Source organism: Saimiri boliviensis, chromosome 6 (assembly GCF_048565385.1).
Source record: "Saimiri boliviensis isolate mSaiBol1 chromosome 6, mSaiBol1.pri, whole genome shotgun sequence".
NCBI lineage: Eukaryota > Metazoa > Chordata > Mammalia > Primates > Cebidae > Saimiri > Saimiri boliviensis.
The window spans coordinates 91,931,282-91,958,798 of NC_133454.1; the positions used below are offsets into that span (position 1 = coordinate 91,931,282).

The following is a 27,517-nucleotide window of genomic DNA, read 5'->3' on the forward strand; positions in this document are numbered from 1 at the left end:
TCTAGATATCAGTCGTGTTTTAGCACTTCAGTACGATAAAAGTTAGAGAGGATGGAAATGGAATGGGACTCAATTTTGAAGTACTGAGGTTGCCATTGCGCATGGGAAAACTGGCTCATTTTTAGTTTTTAAATATTAGTAATTATGTCTAGAAAACACAGCTTACTTGAGAAAGTCTTGTCTGTTATACATAAATGCAAAATAATTATGAGAAACCCCATATTATAAACCTCATATTGTATAATAAATACAAAATAATTCTAAGAGAACCCCCATATTATAAATTCAAACTGAATGAATTTATCTTGAAACTACATTATGAGAATGTTTAGATTTCTAAAGGAGCACAGTTAAATATATTTTCTTATCCATCATTCTGTCATTCATTCACCACATACATGAGGGGATACTATTCGAAAGAACTGTTAGAAATCTTAAGGATGCAATTTCTCTGTAGGTTCTGTTTCCTTGTAAAGAAAATGCTTAATAATGTAAATATTGGTCATATACTACTAATTATTCTGACAATTCAGTATAATTTAACTTATCCCCATTAATAATCGACAGAGAAAAGATGTGAGTTTCTGAAAATTTACTTCTAAAATTTCTTCAACAGACCTGCAAATGTGTTATGAAAGATACAAGTATAACTGAGTTATACTTGTAGAGACTCGTGAAGCAAATTACTAGTAAATGAGCATGAAATCTAAGTCTGTGGAGCTAATCTGACCATGACAGCCCTGACCCCTCATCCATCACCGAAGTTGATTGAATCCCTCTTGCTGGCTGGTGTTAAGTTTTCCTTTTCCCTATTCAGGTGTCATTTGGTTAAAGAGAAAGATATTGGCTTACAGGTTTTCTTTCTTCAAAGAATATGAGTATCTGTGTTATTTTCACTACTTAAATTGTCACAACTCTCTTTGTGTCTTATAAAAGTATGTTTTCTTTTTTAATTTTTATCAGTATCTTTTAGAAGGGTATGTGTATTGAACTAGAGAGACAGGAGTGGTATTTTCTAAAAACCCTAGGAAAAAAATTTATTTTAGAATAAATCTCCCAGAAAAAAAAACACTGAAGTTAATATGATTTCCATAGGCATCATCAGTTTTATACTGGAGATCTGTAATGGAGCTGACATGATACTTTTTGGAAGGCAGTTCAGGTCTCCATTTGGGGATGCTAAAAATCATGCAGAGTTCTCCTCTTTCCTTTTCTCTGCCTTCCATCTTTTCCCAGAGAAGATAAGTAGAAAGGAGAATAATTGGCTAAGTTTTGGCAGTGGCATCCCCATTTTGATTTGTTTTTCTATCTAAATGCAGATATAGAATGATAGCACTGGCATTATCCTACTTAGAGTTTAAATGCAGTAAAATCAAGAACAAAGCTTGCTTCCTGCATTTTTCATACACTGCAATGCCCAAAGAAAGAATGTGGAGCTGAGCTACATTGGTGGACTCTTTTTCAGTCCTAGAATAATCAGAGGGGCCTTTAGTGGTGTAACCCTTTCCAGAGTCATCTCTCCTTCCACTCTTGAATGCAGAAAGTTTCAGGAGAGTGCTAAGAGGCTCAGGCTTTATTATACCCTGGCACCTAGGACTGAAACACCCAAAGGCTAGCAGAGGGCTACACAGTGCCAACCTCCTAATTCCTTCTCATCCTAGAGGCTACAGTCTTCTGTCTGCAGTCGCATTTCATTCTCCCAGTATTCCCCAGAGTAAGCTCCATCCTCTGGCCCCTCTGACGTTTAGTGTGGAGGCTTACCAAGCTATCTACATTCCTGAGTCTCATTACTCACGTCTGGGCCTGGTTTTCCTTGCCTAATTTCAAGCACTTTTCGATGGATGGGACTTATGCTCCAATCATCTTTGCTTTTTATGTCCAATGTCATACCTCAATCTTAATCCCTCCTCTTTAGAACCCCTTCAAGTCTTGCCAGATCTGCACAGGGCTGGAATTGGCCACTCTCCTTCGGGCTTATTTCCTATGAAATGTTTTCTCTCTGAAGCAAGATTGCTCTTTCTACTCATTTTTGTTTGCATTTCTCAGATCAGATTCTTTCATTTGATCATCATTTCAAAATGGTCTCCTTCCTGACCCCCCTTTCACAGCAGGCTATTAAAAAAAAAAACGTAACAAACACCATTTTAAGCATTTAGATTCCAGCAATTTTCATATAACCAGAGGCTAGTGAGGGAGGCATTGATGTACGTAAAGTGCTTCCTACCTGGCCTGTGCTTCCTAGACATTCCCCGTTAAATACATCAGAGCTCTGTTTTTATTTTATGTGCAATTTTACATTCAGTGATCTCCAAATTTACTTACTCTGTTACAAGTGTTTCTCTGAAATAACCAAGGACTCTCTCAAATTACAAGGTGTTAGAGCTACTGCAAATGAATTATCTTCAACCATGATCTCTTTCTGATTATATATATATATATATATATATATATATATATATATATGTATATATATATACACACACACATATATTTTTATTGTGTTTTAGGTGTTGGGATACATGTGAAGAACATGCAAGGTTGTTGCATAGGTACATACATGGCAATGTGGTTTTCTGCCTTCCTCCTCATCACCTATATCTGACATTTCTCCCCATGTTATCCCTCTCCAACTCCCTACCTCCTGCTATTCCTCCCCTAGATCCACCCCCACAGATCCCGGCGTGCAATGCTCCCCCCACCCCGTGTCCATGTGTTCTCATTGTTCAACACCCGCCTATGAGCGAGAACACGTAGTGTTTGATTTTCTGTTCTTGTGTCAGTTTGCTGAGAATGATGGTTTCCAGGTTCATCCATTTCCATACAAAGGACATGAACTCATCATTTTTTATGGCTGCATAGTATTCTATGGTATATATGTGCCACATTTTCCCTGTCCAGTCTATCATCGATGGGCATTTGGGTTGGTTCCAAGTCTTTGCTATTGTAAACAGTGCTGCAATGAACATCCTGATTTTCTTGAAGTGAAGGGCTTTCAAAACAAGATGTTTCCTTAAAATGTAGTTAATGAGACATTTTAAACAGGGTATTTTAAAAAGTAACAATTCCTAGGTTTTTTTGGTATCAAAGCACTTGAAGATTAGGAGACCCAAACTGAATTGTGTGGGTGAGTACTAAAGGCAGTACTTGGCATGTTGACTTTAAGAACTGAGATCATGTTTGAGAAAATGTCAACTTAACATCAAAGGTGATGTAAAGATTTTCCTTTCATTGATATTTCATGCAATACTTTCCTTAGGGTTAGATTTGGGGTTGAAGTTTCCAGTAGGGTTTTACCTATCATGGTTTTTTTTTTTCCCTGTTAATCTGGACTTCAAGAGTAAAGAAAGGGTATTTGCAGAAAGTAAAGTCTGAGATGAGACTCAAAGAATAAGCACATGTTAGCTAAACAAAGTAGAAGTGACAGTGTTTCAACTAGAATCAGAAAGGAAACAGCATGCAAAAAGTCCCAGAAGTAACAGAGGAAGAGATAAGAAAAAAAGAGAGAAAGTAAGACCTCATCAGAACTGTAGAATTTCGGCCTTGAGAGCTGAGGTCAAGAGGAGGGGGGCAATGAGAGGCTGGTGCAGCAAGGGAGACAGGATGCCAGGAGACACGCAGAGCCAGCTCATGGAGAGCTACCTGTGTGATGGAAACTTTGACTTTCTCCTAAAGGCAATAAGGAGATTCTCAATAATTTTTAGATGAGCAGAAACATGAGTAGATTGCATTTTAAATCACTCAAGCTGTAGTGCAGATGATGAATTGAAAAGGTAAGTTGAAAGAATAACATCCCACCATTTTGGCTTGGAGGGTGTGTAGGTCAAGAGAGTTGGCAGTTCAGTCTGGGGACCTATCATGAAATTCCGGGTATACATATACTATCTACTGGGTGAGGCTTTCTATCTTGGTGTTTTGGTTATTTAAAATTGAAACACCTTTACGTTCATCTTTGTCCCTTAAACAATAACAGAAAAACAACAGGTTGATTTTGGTTTATTTAGATGCATCTGTTTGGCGTGGAGAATCAGCTGGGTTTCAAAATGTCAGAATTTCTGCTTGTTAATGAGTGGTTTCTTTGTTGAGAATTTTGTGTAGAATAAAATTGTGGGCTACTCATAGAAACTAAAAGAGAATGAGGAGAAATAGTATTTTAACATTTTACCACTGTAGTGAGTTTTGTTTTGTTTTGTTTTTAAACCTCCAGGTAATGTTAATTGATGAGAGTCAAATAAATTAATAAAAATGCACAGACTGATGCTCCTATCAACAAGTTTTTAAAAGTTTGTTACCCTAAGCTGTTATTCTCCAGATGTTATTCAGGTTCTCAGTTCCAGGTCTGCCTGGTGATTTACTACATGTCTTGTTTAGCAGAAAAGAACTATAAAAAATAAAGGGCTCTGCCCACAGTAAGCCTTTCATAGAGACCAAGGCATTATATCAAAACTGTTCCTTGAACCAAGATCCTTTCCTGAGCATTCTTTGTCCATTTACAAATTTCTTCACATGAGTTCATTACAAATATACCCAGAAGGCATTGATTCCAGATGTATGGCTGAGTTAAGAGCTCAGTATATGTTAACACAACTGATTCACCTATTAAGTCTGTTGATTGTCAGTAGCAGAGATTAAGTACCTACTATGTGCCTGGAACTGCTGTCATGAATCAAGCAGTGAACAAAACAGTTTTGTTTCATGTTCTGGGAGTGGGAAGACAGAAATAAACACACAGACCAGGGGGGCCAGATTTTAGGCTTTGTGGGGTACATGGTTTCTCTTAACAACTACTTACCTCTATTGTTTTAGCAGTGAATTAGTGTGGCTGTATTCCAATAGCACTGTATTTACAAAAATAGAGTATGGGCCAGATTTGTTCTATAAGTCATAGTTTGCTGGTTCCTGACATAGATCATTAAATAAGAAAACTCATCTTATCTACTAATAAGAAATAAAATAGAACAGAGGACAGTAGATGTTGGCTAGAATGATTGGGCAATAATTTTTGTGATTGGGTTAAATCAGTGTCCAAGTGATTAAAGAGCAAGTTGTCAACATCATCTATTTATCCTCTATTTACCTTTCTCTTAAGATTATATATAAAGCTATGAAAATTAAGTTACATATTATTCATTTATAGAAGGTAGGAACCATATAGAACATACTGACATGTACCTGGACTCAGTAATTGTTGTGCTGTTGTTGAAGAGAGTTTCAGATAATGTCTTTCCCAAAAGTTCTAGCCTTTGTTAATTCATACTTTCCTCTGAATTTCCATGCATTTATTAAATGATGAGATTCACTTAGCCCTGAGAAAATGTAATGTTGGTTAGTGTACCTTTTGCATATACTGACCTGAAGTATGCAATGTTTTATATTAGCTTCTAAATTGGCAGCTCAGTTTGTCACTCTTCTGTAGTTGGCATATCATAACTATTGAATTACCATTTTATGAGGATCAGAAAAGTTAAAACAGTGCAGCTAGGATTCCAACAAGAGGTGGCTCAGATTGATAATTTGCTTTCACAGTGCATGGTAACTTTCTATATGGAAAATATTAGCTGAAGAAAAAGGAGAGGCATACTTGTGAATCTCAAGTGATCCCTCTAAGATTTGTAGGGTTAGTTGGGGTTTTTTTGTTTTTGTTTTTGTTTTTTGAGATGGAGTTTTGCTCTTGTCACCCAGGCTGAGTGCAGTGGCGTGTTCTCAGCTCACCACAACCTCTGCCTCCTGGGTTCAAGTAATTCTTCTGCCTCAGCCTCCCATATAGCTGGGATTACAGGCATGTGCCACCATACCCCGCTAATTTTTTGTATTTTTAGTAGAGACGGGGTTTCACCAAGTTGACTAGGATGGTCTTGAGCTCTTACCTCGTGATCCACCCACCTTGGCCTCCCAAAGTGCTGGGATTACAGGCATGAGCCACCGCGCTTAGCCCTGGCTTAGTTGTTTTATGTGTACTATAGTTGTTAAATCCTAAGCCATACAACAGATTAAAGAGTACAAGTTTGTCAATAATACTGTGTGCCATTTGGCTCCCTTGGTTGATGCATGTGGAATAATCTGTCAGGCAATAGGAATTACTTCTTGTATGTAAGGAACTGGAAGTCATGGCTTCAGACATCAATGATCTGGTTTAAAAAAGATTCAAGGGCTTACTACACAATTAAATAAGACAAAATGAAAAGTTCCACAAAGCAGCATGATTTGGAGTACATATTCATTCATTCAATAGAATTTTGCTGAGTACTTATAATGAGCTGGGTATTGTTCTAGGCACTGATGAATTGTGACAAGTAGGATCAATGTGATTTAGATTTATCTGGAAAGCTTTCAAAGAGAAGGTAGAAATTCACCAGTGTCCTGAGAAGTATATGGGATTTTAATTTGATAGAACCATTTTAAAGGATAATAGGGTAAGCATGGCAGAAAAATAGGAAGAATTCAAGGGCTCTTTGAACGATGAGTACAGTTGGTTTGACTTGAGATTATGTAGAGATTTCAAGCAGGGAATGATGTGAGAAAGGTAGGTTGGGGGAAATTTTTGGAGGGCCTTGATAAAGCCAAAAAAATTGGCATTTTAAGCTGAAGGCATTACACAGCAATTGGAGATATTGAGCAATAGCATAGTAAACGGAAGTTTAAGCCAAGTAATCTGGCAGGGGTTTATATATAGAATTATAGGTGGAGCAGAAAGAAACCAAAGGCAATTCTGCCAATTAGGAGGCTATTTCTGTTGTTCGTATGCCATGAGCATTAACAAAAATGGTAAAGAGAATGGGAAAATGATGAACAATGTTAGTAGTATTTTGAGGGTAGACTTGATTGGATGTTAATGGAACAGAGGGAGGAGGAGAAGAAGAAACTAGAATTTTGAAAATAGTGATTTCTTAAAAGAAATTACTCCTCCCCTAGAAAAAAAATTAGAAAGAAATCGTTCTGATTTAAAAGAGTTTCTGAGGTCAAGTGATTCTGCTGTCACTTGCTGTGTAACCTTTATCAAGTTATTTAAAATCTCTGTGACTCATCTATAATGTAAATTATAATGCTACTCATTTTTAGAGGGCTGATTATTCATTCAGCCGATATTCCATAAATTATTGTCTCACTCCTGGGAATAGAGTTTTAAATGAGACAAGATTTCTGCCATTAAGGAGTGTATTTTCTGGTGAAAACAGATTCTTTCTCAGTAAGAAAATATACAGATAACTTTGAGTACTAATAAATGTTAGAAGGAAACATTTGATTCAATGCAGAATAATGGGGTTCAGGAGGGGTTACTTTGGGTAAAGCTCAAAGAGATGGTCTTTCCAAGGAAGTGATACTTGAAGTGAGATGTAAATGAGGAGAAGGAGCCGGCTTGCAAAGAGCAGGAAAGCAGTTTAGAGGTGACAGGAAGAGCAAATGCAAAGGTTGTCTTATTTGAGGAGCAGTTTAGCAGAGTTTTTAGCCTAAAGTTGATCAATTCTAGGAAATGCACAACTACATATCTAATACTTAATTGTCAGTCTGTGGGTAGAAATCATAGCAGATTAAGGTCACATGCCCTCTAGTGTCCTCCATGGCTTATTTAATCCTGTTAATAGGCTTTTCCAAGTGCCATGAAGAAGGTTGAAACTGTGTATGTGTGCATTTGTTCTGTGAAATACATTAGTATTCCTTTATGTAGGAAACAGAATTCTGAGAAGGCAGCTTCTGTTGAAGAGAAATATATTTATTTATTTTTGTAAATGAGAAGGAATGGAAACAGAGGGGAACAAGAAGTGTTCTGTTGAGAGGGATGACTTGCATATTTTTGTTTGGTCTGTTCATTCTTATATAAACTAGGGCAAAACAATGATCCCATTAACGGTTTTTTTTTTTTTTTTCTTCTGCTGCTTCAGTGTTTTTCTTTTTGGGGTTAAAAAAAAAAGAAAAAAAACTTGAATCAGGGAATACTTTGATTCTGTTGTGTGGGTGTAAATTCTATCTCCTCACCCACAAAAAAAATTCTGAAAAATCCGTCTTCCGATTTTTCTCTTCATGAGCCCTAGTCATCACCCTCATTTTGTGTCCATCCCCCTATGTTTTGGAGACGATGGGGAGACTATGGAGAATAGAGTGAAAACATGGGGGTGGTGCCTACCTCTACACCTATATCTGAGTTGTTTCTTCTGTAGCCATGCTCGTCTTCTCTTCCTTCAACACAGTGTGTCGTTCCTTGTTCAAGGGCCTTTTGAAATACAGTACCTCTTTCTGGAAGGTACCTCCTTTCTCTGCCCATTGTCTAACATCTCATTTTATTATTTTTTTTTAGTGGTTACTCCCCATGTCCTGTCCTCTACCCAACCAACCAACCTTCCTCCCCAAATTAGGCCACGGTTAGATTAGGTCTCCCTGTTGACGGATACTGATCCCAAGCACCCTGTAATCTTCTTTTGTGACATTCATGATGTTGCATATAATCTTTGCTGTGTTTTCTTTCCATTGTTTACTATTTTTGGCCTTAAGGGTTGACTTGTGTTAGAGTTGATTGCTGCTCTCTTCCCAGTGCAGTGTACTCTCTAGTACACTGCATAGTATATACAAGTTGCTTAATAATTATTTGTCAAATGGATTGAGCTAAAAAAGCAGGTACTGTTTAGGCATAATGCAGGATTTTTGGAAGTTGTGAAACTCTGAAAAATAGAAAAGTATTTCACCAGCTAGGGTTAAGATTGGCTTTGAGTAACATAAAACAATCAAGCAACAGTTATTTAAAGAAGATAAAAGATTATTTCTCCATCATAAAAGTCCAGGCTCGTTTGATGTCTCTGCTCCTTGAAGTCCCCAGAGACTCAGTTCCTCCAGCTTAATATTCTGCCATCACTGGTGGTAGGTCTCAGACACATATGGTCCAAGGTGGTTCTGTGTCTCAGGCAAAAAGAGAGAGAAAAAGATGGTTTTTATAAGGAATAGCATGTTTTTCTGATGAAATGTATTGACTTGGAAGCAACTGAATTCTAACTTGGATTCAAGATTAAATTCAATCAGCCTTCTATGTCTGTAAATTTCAGAAAGTATGACAAAGAATGTGGTTCAAAAATTTTAAAAAGATAAACACAGCATCTTTACCATTTACAAAGCAAAATGCCTGAATTGGGGCATTTGAACTTACAAAATGCCCCCAACACTAGATAGATTAAAAGGTAAGAACCTGAGAAAAAAGCAGATCAGACTACATGCAGACAACTTATAAGTGATTGATGGAGTCAAGACTGAATCACGTTCGTCCTGTGTTAAGTCCAAGTTCTTCATCCTGTTCCCAGGGCATGTCAAAGTTTGCTATGTAAAGCTATGGATGAAAAAAAGATGCATCTCCTAAGTGTCTTTCTGGTAAAGTAGGCAATATAGAAAGAGAGCATATATTATGATGTGTATATGGATAGCTAGTATTCTTAATTATAGTTCTTAGAGAAATTGCATATAGAGTCTTGCTTAGTCACTGCAGCAAAACCAGAAGTTGCTGAGTGGCAGAGTCTGCTGTCCTTTGGCAAACAAGAGACAGCCCACACACACTACAGACATCCTGTGGTCCACACTCTGTTGTCACTTAGCAACCAAGAGTAGATTACTTTGTATTCTGAGCTATTCACTGAAGTGGGGCGGGGGGTCTCCTAGAAGGCCCTTCAGAACTAGGCCTCGTGGAGAGTTAAATTAAATGAAACTCGAGGGCATTATGGTCTTTCTCACAGAATATCTATTTCCTGACATGTTCCCACCTCTGCTACTGAAGCGGGTCATGTATGAGTGCAGCTGTCACTCAGCCTGATTCAGAATTGTTCACTCACAGGTTTAATTAAAATTTCTAGCAAGCACCATCTATCATTTCTCTTTTGTAATTTTTCTCTCTGAGAGAAAGATGTCGAGAGCTTATGACCTCTTCCATGGTTATGGTGCCTTTGTTTCTATAGGAAGAGATTAGTGACCTCTTTAACAACTTACAGATTTTCATTGGGAACCTTGATGGAAAGAAAATCATAATTGTTAGTCTATGTTTTAAGCTAAAGATATGTGAGTAAACTCCCCAACGTTTATTATTGAACTTAGTGTAATACATTATAAGGTCCAAAAATATAATATTAGCAGGAATTTTTTTTATAATACTGTAATGTAACAAAGCAGTTCCCCTCTTGGGCTGTCTAGATCCCTGGGTCTTTTGCTGATATAAATCGGGATTCATAGGCTAATTTCAGTGTTTCAGAAAGGACAATGGAACTTGAACCTTTACCAATGGTAAGGTTGCGTGGACTCACCGAATACCAGGCTTTAGGCCAAATTAATATAATAATCATTTTCTTAATCAGTTGATGTTCTGCATATCACATATATGTTTTTTATTAATTAAAATGGGGACCAAGTTATTTATTAATTAATAGCATTTGCTGATAAAGTCTTTCAGCATGGTATATTAACAATAATGCAAATACTGGAAGCAATTGTAAGATGGAACCCTGGTACTGTTTTGTCACTTTGAGTAAGTTATGCAACTATTGTGGGAATGAATTCCCTCATCTGCATAAAGGGGATTCCTAATATTAATCAGACAGATTTATTGTGAGAGCTAGAGAGGACACCCAGCTCATAACTGGCACATAGTAGCCTGGCTTCTTAATGATGGAGAGTGATCATCAGCAGTAGAAGCAGTAGCAGCATCATAATCAGTCTTTTTCCTTCAAAACCAGGAGTTTAAGAGAAAAATAAAGTTAAGGGGTTTCTTAGTTGTGAACCAACTGGAAAGCACTGTATTTTGTTTTCCTTTTTCAACTTTTATTTTAGAATCAGAGGGTATATGTGCAAGTTTGTTACAAATTTATACTGCCTAATGCTGAGGTTGGGGTATGACTTGAATCCATCATCCAGGTGGTAAGCATAGTATCCAACAGGGAGTTTTTCAGTTCTGGCCTCCACATCCTTCTCCCCTCTGGTAGTCTCCAGTGTCTATTGTTCTTTTCTTTAGGTCCACATGTGCCAAATGTTTAGCTTCCCTTCTAAGTGAGAACATACATCATGTTATTTTCTGTTACTGTGTTAGTTTGCTTAGCATAATGGCCTCCAACTGCAACCATGTTGCTGCAAAAAGAAAAGAAAAGAAAATAAAAAGTATATATTTTTTCTTTTCTTGGCTGTATAGTATATATGTATCATGGTGTATATGTGCCGTGTTTTCTTTATCCAATCTGCTACTGATGGCCACCTAGGTTGATTCCATGTCTTTGCTCTTGTGAATAGTGCTGCAATGAACATACACATGCATGTGTTCCTTTGGTAGAATGATTTGTTTTCCTTTAGGTATATACTCAGTCATGGGATTGCTGGATTGAACAGTGGTTCAACTCTTAGGTCATTGAGAAATCTCCAAACTGGTCTCCACAGAGGCTGGGCTAATTTACATCCCCCACCAACAGTGTGGAAGTGTCCCCTTTTCTTTGCAGCCGAGAAATCTCCAAACTGGTCTCCACAGAGGCTGGACTAATTTACATCCCCCACCAACAGTGTGGAAGTGTCCCCTTTTCTTTGCAGCCTTGCCAACATCTTTTTCTTTTTGACATAATAACAAAAGCCATTCTGACTTGTATGAAATGGCATCTCATTGTGGTTTTGATTGGCATTTCTCTGATGATTAGTGATGATGAGCATTTTTTTTTATGTTAGCCTCTTCTTTGTCTTCTTTTGAGCAGTGGTTGTTCATGTCTTTTGTCTGCTTTTTAATGGGGCTATTTGTTTTTGCCTGTTTAATTTCTTAAGTTCCTTATAGACTCTGGGTATCTGACATTTATCAGAGACATAGTTTGTGAATGTTTTCTCCCATTCTATAGCATATCTGTTTACTTCTTTGATAGTTTCTCTTCCTTTGCAGAAGTTCTTTAGTTTAATGCTCTTTAGAACTCAGCCATAAATTCTTTGTCAAGGCTCCTTATGACTTGCCATATACTTTTCATTCCTGTTACCCCCCAGGGTGAGTTTTTCAGTGACTTTTGAAGCAGTTTGTTCACCTGCATAGGGTCTCACTCTGGCCCTTTATGGGTTCCTCTTACTTGCTTTTTTGAGTTAGCACCGCTTTGGGAGGAGGGGAAAATCTTCCTTTACCATTTCTGGGTTTTTACTCCAATTGCCATATCAAGAAGGATATTTCCTAGGTTCCCCTGTAGAATTTTTATAGTTTGAGACATAAGTAAGTCTTTAATCCACCTTGAGTTAATTTTTGTATATGTGTAAGGAAGAGATCTAGTTTTATTCTTTTGCATATGGCTAGCCAGCCATCCAAGCAGCATTTACTGAATTAGGGTCTTTTTCCCATTGCTTATCTCTGTCAGGTTTTCCAAAGATCAGTTGGTTGTGGGTGTATGGCTTTGTTTCTGGGTTCACTCCTCTCTTCCGTTGGTCTATATTTCTGTTTCTGTACCAGGATCATGCTATTTTGGTTACTGTATCCTTGTAGTATAGTTTGAAGTTGGGTAATGTGGTTCTTCTGGCTTTGTTCTTTTTGCTTAGGATTGTTTGGCTATTTGTACTCTTTAGCTTTTTCTAATTCTGTGATAAATGATTATAGTTTGATAGGAATACTGTTGAATCATAAAATGGGAAACACTGTTTGAGTGCTTAATGAAGTAAAGACTCAACTAATCAGTGTTTGTATTTTTTGTTATAAAACCATCCAGGGAAAGTAAAGATATCATTTAAGACCTTCTTGACCTCAGCTCTGAAAAGGAAAGCTTTGGATTGATGATAGTAAGTGACTAGTAAAGTTAACTAAAGTTCAAGGTACTTTCTAGGTCAGATAGTTCATATTCCTTACCATATACCAACCTCCCCCACTTGGCCACACGTGGTATTGTTTGGCAAGGCATCAATCTTCTGTTAGTCTAAATTTCCTTATCTATAGAATGGATATAGAAATAACTGCCCTTCAGATGATTATACATTAAGAGCCTAGCCTATCATAGTAATTTCTCACAGTGTAAATGGTAGCGGCTCACTCAGCCCTTCCCCGCAAGCAAGGTTTCGTAGGTTTTTGACCATCCTATGCACACTTACTGTATATGCTCCAAGTTGCCTACCTCCTTCCTCCAATAAGAGCCTCAGAATCAAACCCAGTCCTACAAATACGTTCTCATAAGTAGTCTAAATCCTCTATGTATCTTCTGTCTTCTCCTATACGGAGGCATTCACTTTCATTTCTGAGACATTTCTGCTGTCTCTATCTACCTGGTTTCTTCAACTCATTGTTGCTTTTAATTATAAGGTCTGAGGTCATGGTTTATATTCATTTGCAGACAACTTTGTATCTCTGGCATGGCCACAGAAAGTTCCAGTAAACCTGACATAGGTAAAATCCTGTAGTTAAATTGCAAGGACATCTTCAGTCTTAGAGGACAAAAAGAGAAAAAAGAATAGCAAAAATTCCATGTTTCTCCATCCCACTCACTCTACATCTTCCAAATCTAGGGATTTTGAATGCCAGCAACAGCTTGTTTGGTCTGTGTGAGTCGTAGATGTTTTGTCATCTAAGCCCGATGTACTCTCCCACACTCTGCATCATTGCTGAGGGATAAAAAATAAAAGCAAAACTCCCCACCGCACTCAGAAAGCACATCTTTATAGTCTGCATGGAAGAAGAAGGTCAGTGGCACAAAGAATTTGATGCCCTACCACCTCCTCTTTTTCTATTCATCCTGGTTGAGGGAACAGTGTGTATTTTCTCTCACTCCTACCTAGCCTGTCTGATTCACTCTGTTGCATTATTCTCATTGGAAACTGCTTTTCCGTACTCTTGACACATTCTTACTGTATCAGAGCTGTGCTTAGCCAGGAAGTGCCAGATGGCACTGAATCACTGGCTGCTTAATATTCAAGAACAATATTACATACAGAACAGAATAATGTGCGTGTTGATTAAAGGACTTTGGTGATGTCTTGGGAATCAGGAAATGTCCCAGTCACCTCCACAGCTGTGCCTTGACAATTTATGCAGATTACAAGTTTTGTGGGGGACTCTTTGCTAAGCATGTTTCTACCTTTATTTTTTTAACTATATCTTCAGCACTTGTTTTTTTGCTCTAAGCTGCTTTCCCTTCCAAGTCCTGGATGTATACCACTTTCATTGAAAAGGTTGTTTCCTAGTGTCCTCTTCCTTGTGCCTCTCTTAAGATTATAAGTCTATAGGGAAGTATAGGACAAAAAACTGTAAACATCGATAGCTGTACTTTTCGGGGGAAACTGGCATTATAGTTCTGGAAGATGTCAACATATTAGCACATTCAGGAATTACCTTCATGATGATAAGGACTATGAGTAATATGTGGTTATCTGAAATTGATCCTGAACATGAAAGGATATGATAAATGCAAGACATACTTCTTGAATGAATCCTTCTAAAGGACTTAGTTTTCTAAGGGGAGCTTTTGTTAAAATCCAAAACAAACCAAGCAAAGAACTACCCTTTTATTGTTATATCTGTCAAAAAAACAGATTCCATTTCTGTGGTATCCACCTCAGAATAGCTTAAAATGTTCTTAATTATGCCTCATAGTTCTGTTAAAACAATCACAAAGCTTGCCAACCTTTTATTTCTGAAAACAGACATTTACATGAGTTGATTAAAAAAAATTGTGAAAATGAACTTCATCTGAGCTGTTACCGTCAATCTTTGTTATTTTTTAAAACCATTGGCCAGATAGAAACAGTGGTAGAAATTACTGAGAATGTCTCAAAGTGAGTTTTTTAAGATTAACCAATAAGATCAGCCATATATCTTATTACCTAACAAGTCATCCTATGTCCATCCATCTACTTACTGATGGATAGATAAGCGTTTATCCACCTACTCATGCAGAAAGAACTTATCACTCATGCAGAAAGAACTTATCACTGTCCACTATGCAAGGACTGGTGTTCAGTAATAGTAATTTAGAATCATACTAATAATAAGTCACATACATATAAGACCTGTCTTGAACATGTTGGTGAATTTCTAGAGATAATCAGCAATGTAGTACAGAAACAATTGTAATTGTATCTACCATTTACTTCTATGAATGTTGGCCTTGTGTGGAAATAGACAAAAATAGATACCTGTCTCTGACAATGAAGTCACAAAATTGACCACAAAAGTAGACACAAATGGGAAGGACATTGTCAATGCTGGTGAGCTGCAAACTTGTATCTCCTTCAATGCCAGACATCAAACTCATACTTTCTCCAGAGCTATTAGGTATTTTCAGTTTGATTTTTGAGGACTTATCAAAACGAAGTGAGAAAGGCTTCTACCACTACTTAAAATCTCATTCTCATAATCACTACCATATACAGTCTCAACAATGACTGCATTTTAGAATCACATGGATAGCTTTTAGAAAACTCCCCTCCATAGCCAGCGCAATGGCTCATGCCTGTAATCCCAGCACTTTGGGAGGCCGAGGCAGGCAGATCACAAGGTCAGGAGTTCGAGACCAGCCTGGCCAGTATGGTGAAATCCCATCTCTACTGAAAATACAAAATTAGCCAGGCGTGGTGGCAGGTGCCTGTAGTCCCAGCTTTAGAAGGCTGAGGCAGGAGAATCACTTGAATTTGGGAGTCAGAGGTTGCAGCGAGCCAAGATTGGGCCACTGCACTCCAGCCTGGGCAGCAGAGTGAGACTCCATCTCAAAAAAATAAAATGAAAAAGAAAACTACTCTCCATAAGAAATTCTGATTTCATTTTTCTGGAGTGAGGCCTGATAATTCACATTTTAACATGCATCCCAATAATCACTTCGTTTTCCCACATGAACTCTCCTCACTACATGAAAATTTTCCTCACCCCATGAAAATGCACAATTGTTCTTAAAACTAATATAATACATTTTTGAGCATTTTTCTATATTTGGTGAGAGAGAATAGACACTAATAAAACAAGATTCCTGCTCTCAAAAAGCTCCAAAACTTAGAGTTTTCTGAAATGTGTGATATGAATCCAGGCTCTGTAGCTATTTATGCTGTGTGACCCTGGCCAGGTTGCTCAATCTCTCTGATCCTTGGCAATTAAACTGCAAAGGGAGAAAGCAAATAGTTTTATTCATAAGGTTGTTAGGAGCATTAAATGAGATAAAGTGCTCAATAGAAATTAATATTGTTCCTATTATTCAGTATTTATTATCAATTTCATGTTCATAATTTATACAATTATATACAATATATGCAGTAGATGTGCATATACAAAGTTACGTGTACATCATTAGTGTGTGTATGTATGTATACCTACATGCACATTAAATATTATTTTAACACAGAAACACGTGCTGGAGTGACAAGTAGATTTATTCTGGAAAAAAAAAAAGAGCAGTTTAATAGTTTTTAGCCCAGTAAAATACATAGGCAACACTGGCGAGAAATGTTGGGGAGAAAACATGTTTGCTTCTTTGGTTCCAGTAGAATTTAAACAATGCAGCACTACATTTGTATTTCGGGACAAACCCACGCACTTAATGTGCTGCTGCCACCTAGTGCTTAGATTCAATAACTACTATTTTGCTATGCATTTCTTTTCTTTTCTTTTCTTTTCTTTTTTTTTTGAGACGGAGTTTCCGTCTTGTTACCCAGGCTGGAGTGCAATGGCGCGATCTCGGCTCACCGCAACCTCCACCTCCTGGGTTCAGGTTGGGATTACAGGCACGCGCCACCATGCCCAGCTAATTTTTTTTTTTTTTTTTTGTATTTTTAATAGAGACAGGGTTTCACCATGTTGACCGGGATGGTCTCGGTCGCTTGACCTCATGATCCACCCGCCTCGGCCTCCCAAAGTGCTGGGATTACAGGCTTGAGCCACCACGCCCGGCCCTGCATTTCTTTCAATGTATTCAGGGTTGGAAAACGGCTTGGTACCTTCTTGGTTCTTTTGAAAGAGATCTTAAACGTGGTTGAGACATGTTTGTGGTAGTCTACTGGTTCACCTTTCCTTTTAGTGTATGTGATTTTTAATAGCTGCTGGATTAAGTGGAATGGTTTATTGGCATCTTGCTTGTCATGTAGCTCATCTTTTTGAAAGGTGTCAGGGTGCCCCTGCAACATGAGATGGTGTGCGTTTCCGTAAGTTTGTATTTCAGCAAGACACTGCTGCTGCACCAAAAAAAAAACGAATGCAGCTGCCATGTCTGCTCTGTTTTCACTGTTATTATTTTATAGTAGAACGTTATATTGCAAGTCTTGCATGTTAATTAAGATCATGGTAGTAAAAGTGACACCAAAAGGAAAGCCCAAGAGACATAAGAAACAAGAATTATCACTGAGATTCAGAATATGATTAAAATATGTTTCTCTTCCTTTGACAGGAAAAGTTTCAGTATGACTTGACTTCTTCATATGAACAATCACATGATATAGAATAGGATTTTTCAAACTCAGGCCATTGACATTTTGAGTGAGACTATTTCTTTTCTGGGGACTGGGCTGTTCTGTGTATTGTAGGAGATTTCATTGCATTGCTGGCCTTTACCGATGAGATGCCAGTGTAAGCACCCGCCTCCCTGCCCCTACTTGTGAGAACCAAAAAGGTCTCCAGGAATTGTCAAATGTCCCATGGGTTGAGAACCACTGATAGAAAAGCAAACTATGGTAATTACAGATAAAAAGTGGTTTTTATATTTTTAATTAGTCTAGGGTTTATACTAATTGTAGACAGAGCTTGTGTGATGCCTCATGTATTGCCAGCAAATTCAATCTATTTAATTACTTTTTCACTCATTTACATATTTGGGAGAGACAACATCCTATAATAAAAAGTAGTATAAGTTTGAAACCCAACTCTACCACTTACTTTTGTGATTAAATAATTTGCGATCTCTATTAATATTAAAATCTAAAATTCTACTTTCTTCAACTATAAACTGGAAATAGTTATTATATCTACTTCACAAAATTAGTGTGAAAATTAAATGTGACATTGCATTTAAAGCCCATGTCACAGTGTCTACATTAGTAATTACTCGGTAATTATTAATTATCATTTAATGGATATTTTAAATGCCTCTATGTTCCAGGAATTGTGGTAGTTACTAGGGAAATAATAATGATCTACTTGTAATTTCCCATGGTAGATCATTGTAGTGGGAATATCATTCAAATATAGTTTTATATCTCTAATTATCTTGATCACTACTGTAATAGAGAAGTGCAAGACCCTGTGATGTGTCATTGTTGTTAGGATTGACACTAATTTGATGGAGATGCTTTTGAGAATCAATTGGTAATCAATAGTTAATGGGCTGAAGTAGAAAAAGTTCAATTTTGTATGTTTATTTTTCTAACATGGCATGACATATAAACATGGCTCTCTGTGTCTGTTCTGGAACTCACTCAGAAGAGACCATGTATTTGGTAAGCAAATATTCCTACGCTTACCTACCTGACGCATGTCACAAACGATGGCATGATCTCCATCTGTGAATCAGTGGTGCATCCCGGAAAAAGGAGAGCAAAACTCTGGTGGGAAATTAGATGAGAATGAGGTCAATGGAACACTGCAAGAAGGATTCTAGCAGCTGCACCACCCCTAGCACAGCCAACCTCTTTAGCCTGGACCTCTGCAGTAGCCTCCAGACTGGCCTAATTTATCTGCTCTTTCCTCTTCCTATAGGGTAGCTAGAATGAACTTTTAAAAATAAAAACATGGCCAGGCATGGTGGTTCACGCCTGTAATCCCAGCACTTTGGGAGGCTGAGGCGGGTGGATCACGAGGTCAAGAGATCAAGAACATCCTGGCCAACATGGTGAAACCCCGTCTCTACTAAAAATACAAAGATTAGCATGTGTTTTCTTTGCCATCATCACCGTATACACTTACGTAGCATCTTTGGTGAACCAAGAGTGCCCCACATCAATGTCTTAGCCCAACTTGATTGCTGTGGCTGCAATGTTCTCTTTGTCTGCTACCCCTAACTTCTTTTGTTAGATAAGATATACACATGATTCAAGGCTGGGCACAAGAAAGTTCCTCTTCCAGGAAGCCTCCATGGGTTTCTGTACATTGTCAGTTTTCCTTTGGATCTATTTAGATTGCATTTAGTTACATGTCATGGAAAACTGTGTTGATGGGAGCTTAAATGTTGCAGACTCTGAAGTTTGGACATCAGTTACTGCTGCTTTTGGCTCATTGACACCAATCCCATTAAGAACACATTTTTTTTTTTTCTGTCTTCTACTTTGCTGCTCCCAATTGTGTGTTGGTTTCATGATCACATTGCTTTCTATAGTTATAAAATGGCTGCTGCAAGCTGGAGTTATCATGTCTGAGTTTAAGGCAGGAAAAGGTTGGTGGAGCCAGTCATGGATTCCTTTCAGACATTTCACTGCTGCATGTTGGCCAGTACAAGTCTACAGCCATCTCAGCTGCAAAGAAAGCCGAGAAAGCTCGTTATTTAGAATTCCCTTCCTCTAGAGTAGAGGAAAAAGAGAAAGAAGAAGATTGAAAATGGCTGCTGAATTTCTGAGCCCAAACTGACTTTTAAAACATGTTTTCTGAGCCCTTAGCCCCCTAGACTTATCCTTAACAGCACTCATCATATTTACAACTCTTGTTCAAGGTTTGTTTTCTCAACTGACTCTTAATACTCCATCAGTGCAGGAAAGTATTGGAATCATTCCATATAATATCTCCAGTGGTTAATAAATTATCTGTCACATAGCAGTTGCTTAGTAAATATGTTTTGAAAGCATGAATAAAGAATACAGAGAACCTAGTGTTGGCATGACGGAGGATAAACTGTTGGGTAAGAGTCCTTCCATAAGTGTTTATTTTTCTCTCCAGTCTTCTAAAAATGATAAGGCGAATAAATACATTGTAACAGAGTTTCTATAATTCATAAGAGAGTGAATCAAAAACCAGACAGCTGGCATCTGATTGGGAGATAGAAAGGAATGAAAACCATGAGAGTATCTGTGAAAGAAACAGATTTAAAATGGCTTTCTATATGTCCAAGAAGGTAAATGTTTTATATATGTTCAGAAAGAAAGTATTTGAAAGATGACAGCTTCTAGGAAAACAGGAATATAGTTTTGCTGATGCCTGTGTAAAGTAGGTATATATATATATATATATATATATATATATATATATATATATATATGGGGAAGAAAGTTGAAAAGTTGAATTCAGGCCATATTTTAAAAAACATAGAATGCATGTATCAAAGATTCTTAAGTAAAGGGCAAGTTCAGTCTTGTTGCAGTTTATACAGATACCCTGAAAATAAAGACAGAGCAACTGGAAGCAATCATTGCTTATTCAGGGGAAAGAACAAGGATCTGATAATCAGTAATGGGAGTAAGGAAGTAAGGAACTATTGAGAGAGATCAGAAATTAAAGCCTATCAATATTAGCATGGATTGGCTTTTCAGTTTTTCTATCTCATTTGGGATCTCTTCTGCTTTTCCCTTGTTCAATATCATGTGTTCTGAGACATTCCCCAAACCTTCCTTTATTCCTGCTGAGATTTCCTATAGCACATCCCCAAGAACATACACTTTCAAATCCTGGGATACCATAACCATGTGGTGTCCTACCTAGGGCTAGAAGAAATTTCAAGAAAAGACATTGAAATGTAATGCCCATAATCGTATGCTATCTACTAAATAAAACAAAAAGTCAGAGGATAAAACAGGTAATTACACAGTTACTTGGAGATGAAGGTGCAACAGAAAGGTATTTCAACATGTCTTTGCCCATTAACCCAACTCTCAAGCTATTTTCACCTCTTTCCCAGATGTATATTGACACCAACATGATACTCAAGGGAACATTCAAATTAAGGATGCTCAACAAGTGCCCTGCAAATGTTCCAAAATCCAAAAAAGTTAAAAACCAAAAGCACTTCTGGTCCCAAGCATTTCAGATAAAGGATGCACAACCTATAATGTAAAAGCTTCGATCTAATCTCTCTTGCTCCACTGGGTCTTGCCTTCTCTGTGGGTCTGCTGGAGGATTTCTTCTGTCACATTATAAATTTATTCATAAAAACCTCTTGCTGTAAACCCACCAGTGACCCTTTCCTGTCCCATGTGAGTAGGAAGGATATCAAGGTCATTTTACGCATGGTGACTATTTGCCTCAACAGCCCTAATAGTCTCTGCCATCCCTCTCGCAGTTAATAGTGAACTACTTAGTGCTGTGTACAGAGCCATGCTGCTTGACGTTTCTGTCCCTGTGCACCTGATTTCCCTCAGATGGGATGTATTTTTATCCTTCTTCATCCAACAAAGTCTCACTTTTCTTTGATGCTCATATCATTTCCTCCAATAAGGACACTTTGACAAAACCTAGTACCCCTCAAAGACTAGGCTGAAAGTATCCTCAGTATGTCACCAGGCTATTTTTAGTAGAGACGGAGTTTTACCATGTTGGCCAGGCTGGTCTCTTAAGTCCTGACCTCAAGTGATCCGCCCATCTTGGCCTCCCAAAATGCTGAGATTACAGGCATGATCTACGCACCCAGCCCTCAGTATGTTTTCTTAGCATCCTTTATTAGAATAAGCTTAACAAAGCTATATAGGAGATTATTAAAATTATGTTCTAATAAAGAGAAATTTGAAATGATGTACATACAGAGAAGACTTTTTTTTTTCCTTCGGAGTATCAAAGATAATTGGGAGATAAAACAGTTGTATAACTGGACATCAGAGAAGAAATACAAATAACACTGAGAGCAGAGGTAACAACAAAACCACAAAGGCAAAGAAATTCTAGCAGATATAGCTGCTATCATAGATCATATAAATTCAAAATGAAAAAAATAGAGTAGTCAAGGTTAAATCCATTTCTTGAAGATCTGTTAGGATAATGGATAGACAGAGAAGAAAAAGATGGTAAGTTTGAGATTTAAGAATGAATTTATGGTGAAGATGCTGAGTGAGAGACTGGATAACCAAGTTTATTGTGAAACTGAGTTAAAGATCTAGCAAAGTTATAGAGGGGATGGAGGGGTCTCTCAATGGAGAAACGGCAAAACTAAAAACTGAAAAAGGGAGAGGCAAGCCTTTTAGGTGCTGACATCCCACATCAGAGATTACCACCAGATCGGTGTTGTAGATGGATAGCACATCTCAGTGTGCATGTCTTACTGCTGAGGTCTTCAAGACCTGACAGACATGCCTTTGACAACTACTTTTAGAAGCTAAACGGCCAAGGATGGAATGTCCATTTCTATTAAAGTATACATGTTATTCACAATGTGCACAAAAAGAAAGAGGAAGGATCTTTAAATCTGGAGGCTGCTAATGCGACTTTAACATGAATTAATTTTTTTTATATCACTATAATAATCTGGCTAGATACTAGGGAGCATGAATCACAAAGTGGCAGAAAAGAGCTTTGGGTAAATTTAAAAGATATTGGAATTAAAAAAAGAAGATTTTTAAGACAAATGAAGGAATGAACAGAATCAGAGTGAGTTACAGTATTGCCAGCTTTGCCTCCCTGCTATGGATAAGGAGTTGACTTCATGAAGCCAAAGTGGTGGCAACTTAGGGATGGTTCTGTAGACAGGGCCTTTATATAAACAAGCACATCCCTGGAGGCCGAGCTGAACTGAAAACAAAGTGTTAGGAAATATAGGTTAGACTTATCAATGAGGAGTGAATATTGGTGTTCCTTCAGCATCATTTTTTAGCTTAAAAAGGACACAGGAAGGTGTTGATCAGAAAACTCATGGTTTCTCACTGACACAAAATGATATGGCTATGCAGGGAAGATTCTGAAATGCTAAAGATATTTGTGCAAGCAGGAACTCATTGCACACAGTGGGTTATTGCGGAAAGAAATGGAAGTGACTGAGGGATCCAAATAGCTGAAGATTTGTGCCATAGATTTTGTCGTAAGAAAATAAACATCGTTTGAGAGAGGTAGACTAAGCAAATAGAAAGTAGTTCTAGTATGCAAGCTGGGCCCTAATTAGATAAACAATATCCTTCTAACAATAGTTGAACAAAAAAAAACATGGGAATGAGGATGGATACATATTTTTATATCAGATGGGATAAATTTATATACATTTTTCTCTACTTGTGTGCATGTAACAGACATGTATACAAATATGAAAGACTTTAGGAAATCATGAGAAAAACAAAAATGAGAGAATAGAAATATAAATTTGTGGAAATATAAAAATAGAAGAGGAACTGGTGACAATTTTTAGTGTAAACTTTGAAAGGAAAACAGTTACTAGAATTTCTAGAGGCAAAAGTAAATTTAAGAGCAGAGTCAACATGGGAGCTTTGGGAGTTCATGTCTAAAAACTGGCTGAATTTGAGCAGGCAGTTTGTAGTGATAAGTTCCTAGGGCATTAGATATGTGTGGCTTTTATAAACAGCATTTGTGTCAACCTCCCTACGGAGACCTCTGGGTGGCCCCATGTAACAATAGGCTCATTTACAGGGCAGCATGTGACCAGCTCTGAAGCAAGGGTGGATGGGCATAGTCAGTGATGAATTGTTTAATTCTTCTGGACTTTCATCTTTAAGAAGACTGAACAATTTGGAACTGAGCTCCAAGCTTCACCTACTCATATTGGAAAATGAGTGGTGGGATCAAAATATTCAGTAAAGAAAGACTTTGGAATTCAGAATAGGTCAAATAATTTAAAAGACATAGCAAAGATCGTAAGTATGGAAGACAAAAACAGGGATTAAAAAGAAGCCATGGTCAGGCGTGGTGGTTCAGCCTGTAATCCCAGCACTCTGGGAGGCTGAAGCAGGTGGATCACTTGAGGTCAGGAGTTCAAGACAAGCCTGACAAATATGGTGAAACTCCATCTCTACTAAAAATATAAAAATTAACTGGGCATGGTGGCACATACCTGTAATCCCAGCTACTAGGGAGGCTGAGGCAGGAGAATTATTTGAACCTGGGAGGTAGAGGTTGCAGTGAGCTGAGATCATGCCACTACATTCCAGCCTGGGTGACAAGAGTGAGTCTCAGTCTCAAAAAAATAAAAAACACCATAATTACAAAATTGAGTTTTACATATAGATAAATGAGATGGGTTTATAATTTCTTCTATGCTCATGAACTGTTCAGATAGTATGAAAACTTTATGATTATTAAAGCTTTGAAATGAGTAAACTAGTATAGTCTGCGCAAAAAATGATTGAGAAACAAGAGTTAGGAAAAGAACACTTTGTGCCCCAGAGAAAATGTTTGGAGCCTATTAGAATTATAGGGAACACAGTGAGGAAGCTATAGAAAGTGTGATGAGAAATAGGAAGAATGGGGAATGATGATCCTGGAGAGAAAGTTTCTGAGGGAGAAATAGTAAGGTTTATAATTATTCGGGAGTCAGAAGTATGTTACAGAAAGGGGAAGATAAGACAAAGAAAAAGCAATACAAATAGCAAAGCTTTTAATCCTAATTTAGTCATGGCCTTGAATGAGGATATTATGATGGTTGTATTTTGGGACTGGAGGAGTTCAAATAATGTGTAATAGGAAAATAATTTTAAAAGGTAACATTAAAGGATAAAGTGAAACGGCATAAGAGAGGATGTTGTAACCATTAAGTGCTATGCAAGTATTAGAAAATGGATTTGAAATTGGGTGGCTAAATTGTGCCTAAGGTCTGAAGACTGTTCCATTATCTGCTACTCCTGAAGTATGCTAAGGGAGGGGCAGAAATAAGATCATTATTCATCCTTACTTTTGTAAAGATTTCAGGTAACATTTCAAATTGTAGGAGAGCATGCCAGCTAGTCTGCAAAACAAGAATAAGATATTCATAGTAATAAAACAATTTTTTTAGTGAAAAAAACATTTTCTTAGGTAGATATTTTGGAAATATTTCTCTCTTTTTTTAAGTAGCTGAGCTGGGCATTTTAAATCTAATTTTATTTTTATGAAAAAACACATATACATTATTAGTAAAATAGTGCTATAAGGCTTACACCCTCAAAACAGCAAACCTGCTCCTCCTTTCTTACCCCCTTCCACCCTTTTTTTCTCTTTAATTCTCCCCAGAGGCAACTGCTAAGGCTGTTTCTTCTTGTATTTGCCTCAAAGCTTCTAAATTATTTAATTATGCTGCTTTATCTTAGTTTTAAATTTTAGATATTTTCTATGGCATATTCATGAACTCAGTGTAGCAGGAGTAGAATATGATCATCTAGCCGTCTTTTCTCTCCCCTTTCCCCACTCATCACACATATTACACTCCCTTTCTATTTGCTCAATATCATTAGCTATGCCACAGTGTTGGTCAAATCATTATTCGGCATTTACTTTATAATGATCATGTAAATATTATAGTGTACCATGATCACTTTTCCTTTTTGCAATAATTTCTATTTTTCTTGAAGTCAGTAATGCTTCATTGTGTTGTCCTGAGTACAATAAAGAGGCCCTTACCAGATCCCTTAGAGAAGTGTAAAAACCCTCACAATAATGCCACAGGGAAACATGCCAGTGGATTTATCCATTTCATTTCTGACCCCGCCCCACTTCCCTCGCCAGGTCTGTCCACAGTGTCTTCCTGAAACTTCTCTACCTTGTTCTCTTGGATCCCCTATTTACCAGATCAGAGTCCTTTGTGGAATACTCCCTTGATTTCTAGAGCTCATCCTGAGAAAATCTGTAATTCAACATCTATTATGAAACAAGTAGGATGCTAAGAAATAAGGATATATCAGGGAACAAAACAGGAGATCCATGACTTTCTAAAGGACTTTTTTTTATTTTTGTGAGATGGAGTCTTGCTCTGTCCCCAGGCTGGAGTGCAATGGCGCAATCTTGGCTCACTGCAACCTGTGTCTCCTGGGTTCAAGCCATTCCCCTGCCTCAGCCTCCTGAGTAGCTGGGACCACAAGCATGTGCCACCATGCCTGGATAATTTTATTTTTATTTAGTAGATACAGGGGTTTCACCAGGATGGCCTCCATCTCCTGACCTCGTGATCTGCCTGCCTCACCCTCCCAAAATGCAGGGATTACAGGCATGAGCCACTGCGCCTGGCCTTCTAAAAGACTTTATATTCATGTGTGTACTGTGTAGGCTAACCAGATAAAATATATAGTTCTCTATCACATTTGAACTTCAGACAACAAATACTTTTTGTAGGAGTATTTCCAAATATTATAAGGGATATACTTTAAAAAATGTTCATTGTTTATCTGGAATTCAATTTGACTGGGTGTCCTGTATCTTTATATGCTAAATATGACAACCCTAACTGGGAGGTATTAGACCATATACCAAAAAACCTAGGTAAATAAACAGCTTGTTACAGAGAGATAAATGCCATGCTCCCATGGGGAAGGAGAAGCAGAACAGGGTAAGACAGATTGGGAGTGCCAGGAGGAGGGATAGCAAGTTTTAAAAGGTGGTTAGGATGAGACTCACTAAGAAGATGAGATATTAGCAAGGCCATGAAGGAGGTGAGGTGTTTACTCTGAGGTCATCTGGGAAGAAAGATTCTAGACAGAAAGAACCAAGTGGAGAATGTCTAGAGTCGACCTGAGTGTTTGGGAAATAGCAGGGATACCAGTGTGACTGTCACAGAGCATTTAAAGGGTACAGTGGTAGGAGATGAAGTCAGAGAAGTAACAGGAGTCCAGGTCCCCTAGAACATTTAGGCTATTAGGAGAATTCTGTCATTTACTCCTAGTGAAATGGGGAGCCATGCAGAGTTTTGAAGAGTTAGGGTATGAGGTACTTCATTTTAACAAGATCCCTTTAGTTGCTCCATTGAGAATACACTGAGGGGCAAAACGGGAAGGCCCAAAGACTGATCTGAATATTGTTACAGTAATTTGGGTGAGATTAAAAAAAAAAAAAAAACTTGGACTAAGGAGATAGCAGTAAAGATGGTGAGAACAGATTGGATGTAGTTTTCCTCTAATATTTTGCTGTGAGAATTTTCAAACACATAGAGATGCCAATACCCACGTAACTGCCAAATGGGTTCTGCAATGAAAATTTTGCTGTATTTGCTTTATCATATATCTTTCCTTCTCTCTATACCATGGCTGAGTCATCTGCCAGACATTTCTCTGATTCAGTTTCTGCAGAGATAAACCTTCAGTCTCCTGCTGTGACGACACAGTCACTGGCATAGGAAATCTGGGGTAGGGACATAGCAGTTCTGGGTGCTAACCAATCCTTATACAAAATTTCAACCCATTCTCCTTTATTAAACTGCATTTTTCTCCTCACCTGATGGAGGGAACTGGTGATTCCAAAGCCTACATTTTCTATAGTTTTATGACATTGTTTGGCTTGCTTCTTTTTGACAGCTGCCATTTCAGGCTTTTAGTTCCATCTCTGTTACTCTTAGTTACAACTCATTTGTGTGTTTTCCAGCTTCTAAAAATTTATACTCTTTCTTCACTACCATTTTATCCTCTCAATTTCCCTTGTCCTTTGACTTTGTAATATCTTCATCCTTTCCCCTTCATTGGAGTAGGTTTTAAAAGAAAAGAGGCTCATATTTTCAAATATTTTACCATTAGAAAGAACTGAATGTATTTATTAATACTTAATTTTTCATTT

General features: G+C 37.7%; 1 protein-coding gene across 6 annotated transcripts in view; it reads left to right on the plus strand.

The window, feature by feature from the left end:
* GAS2 (growth arrest specific 2) overlaps nt 1–27,517 on the plus strand; it is a 135,358-nt gene that overhangs the window by 92,462 nt on the left and 15,379 nt on the right. The window lies entirely within an intron of this gene.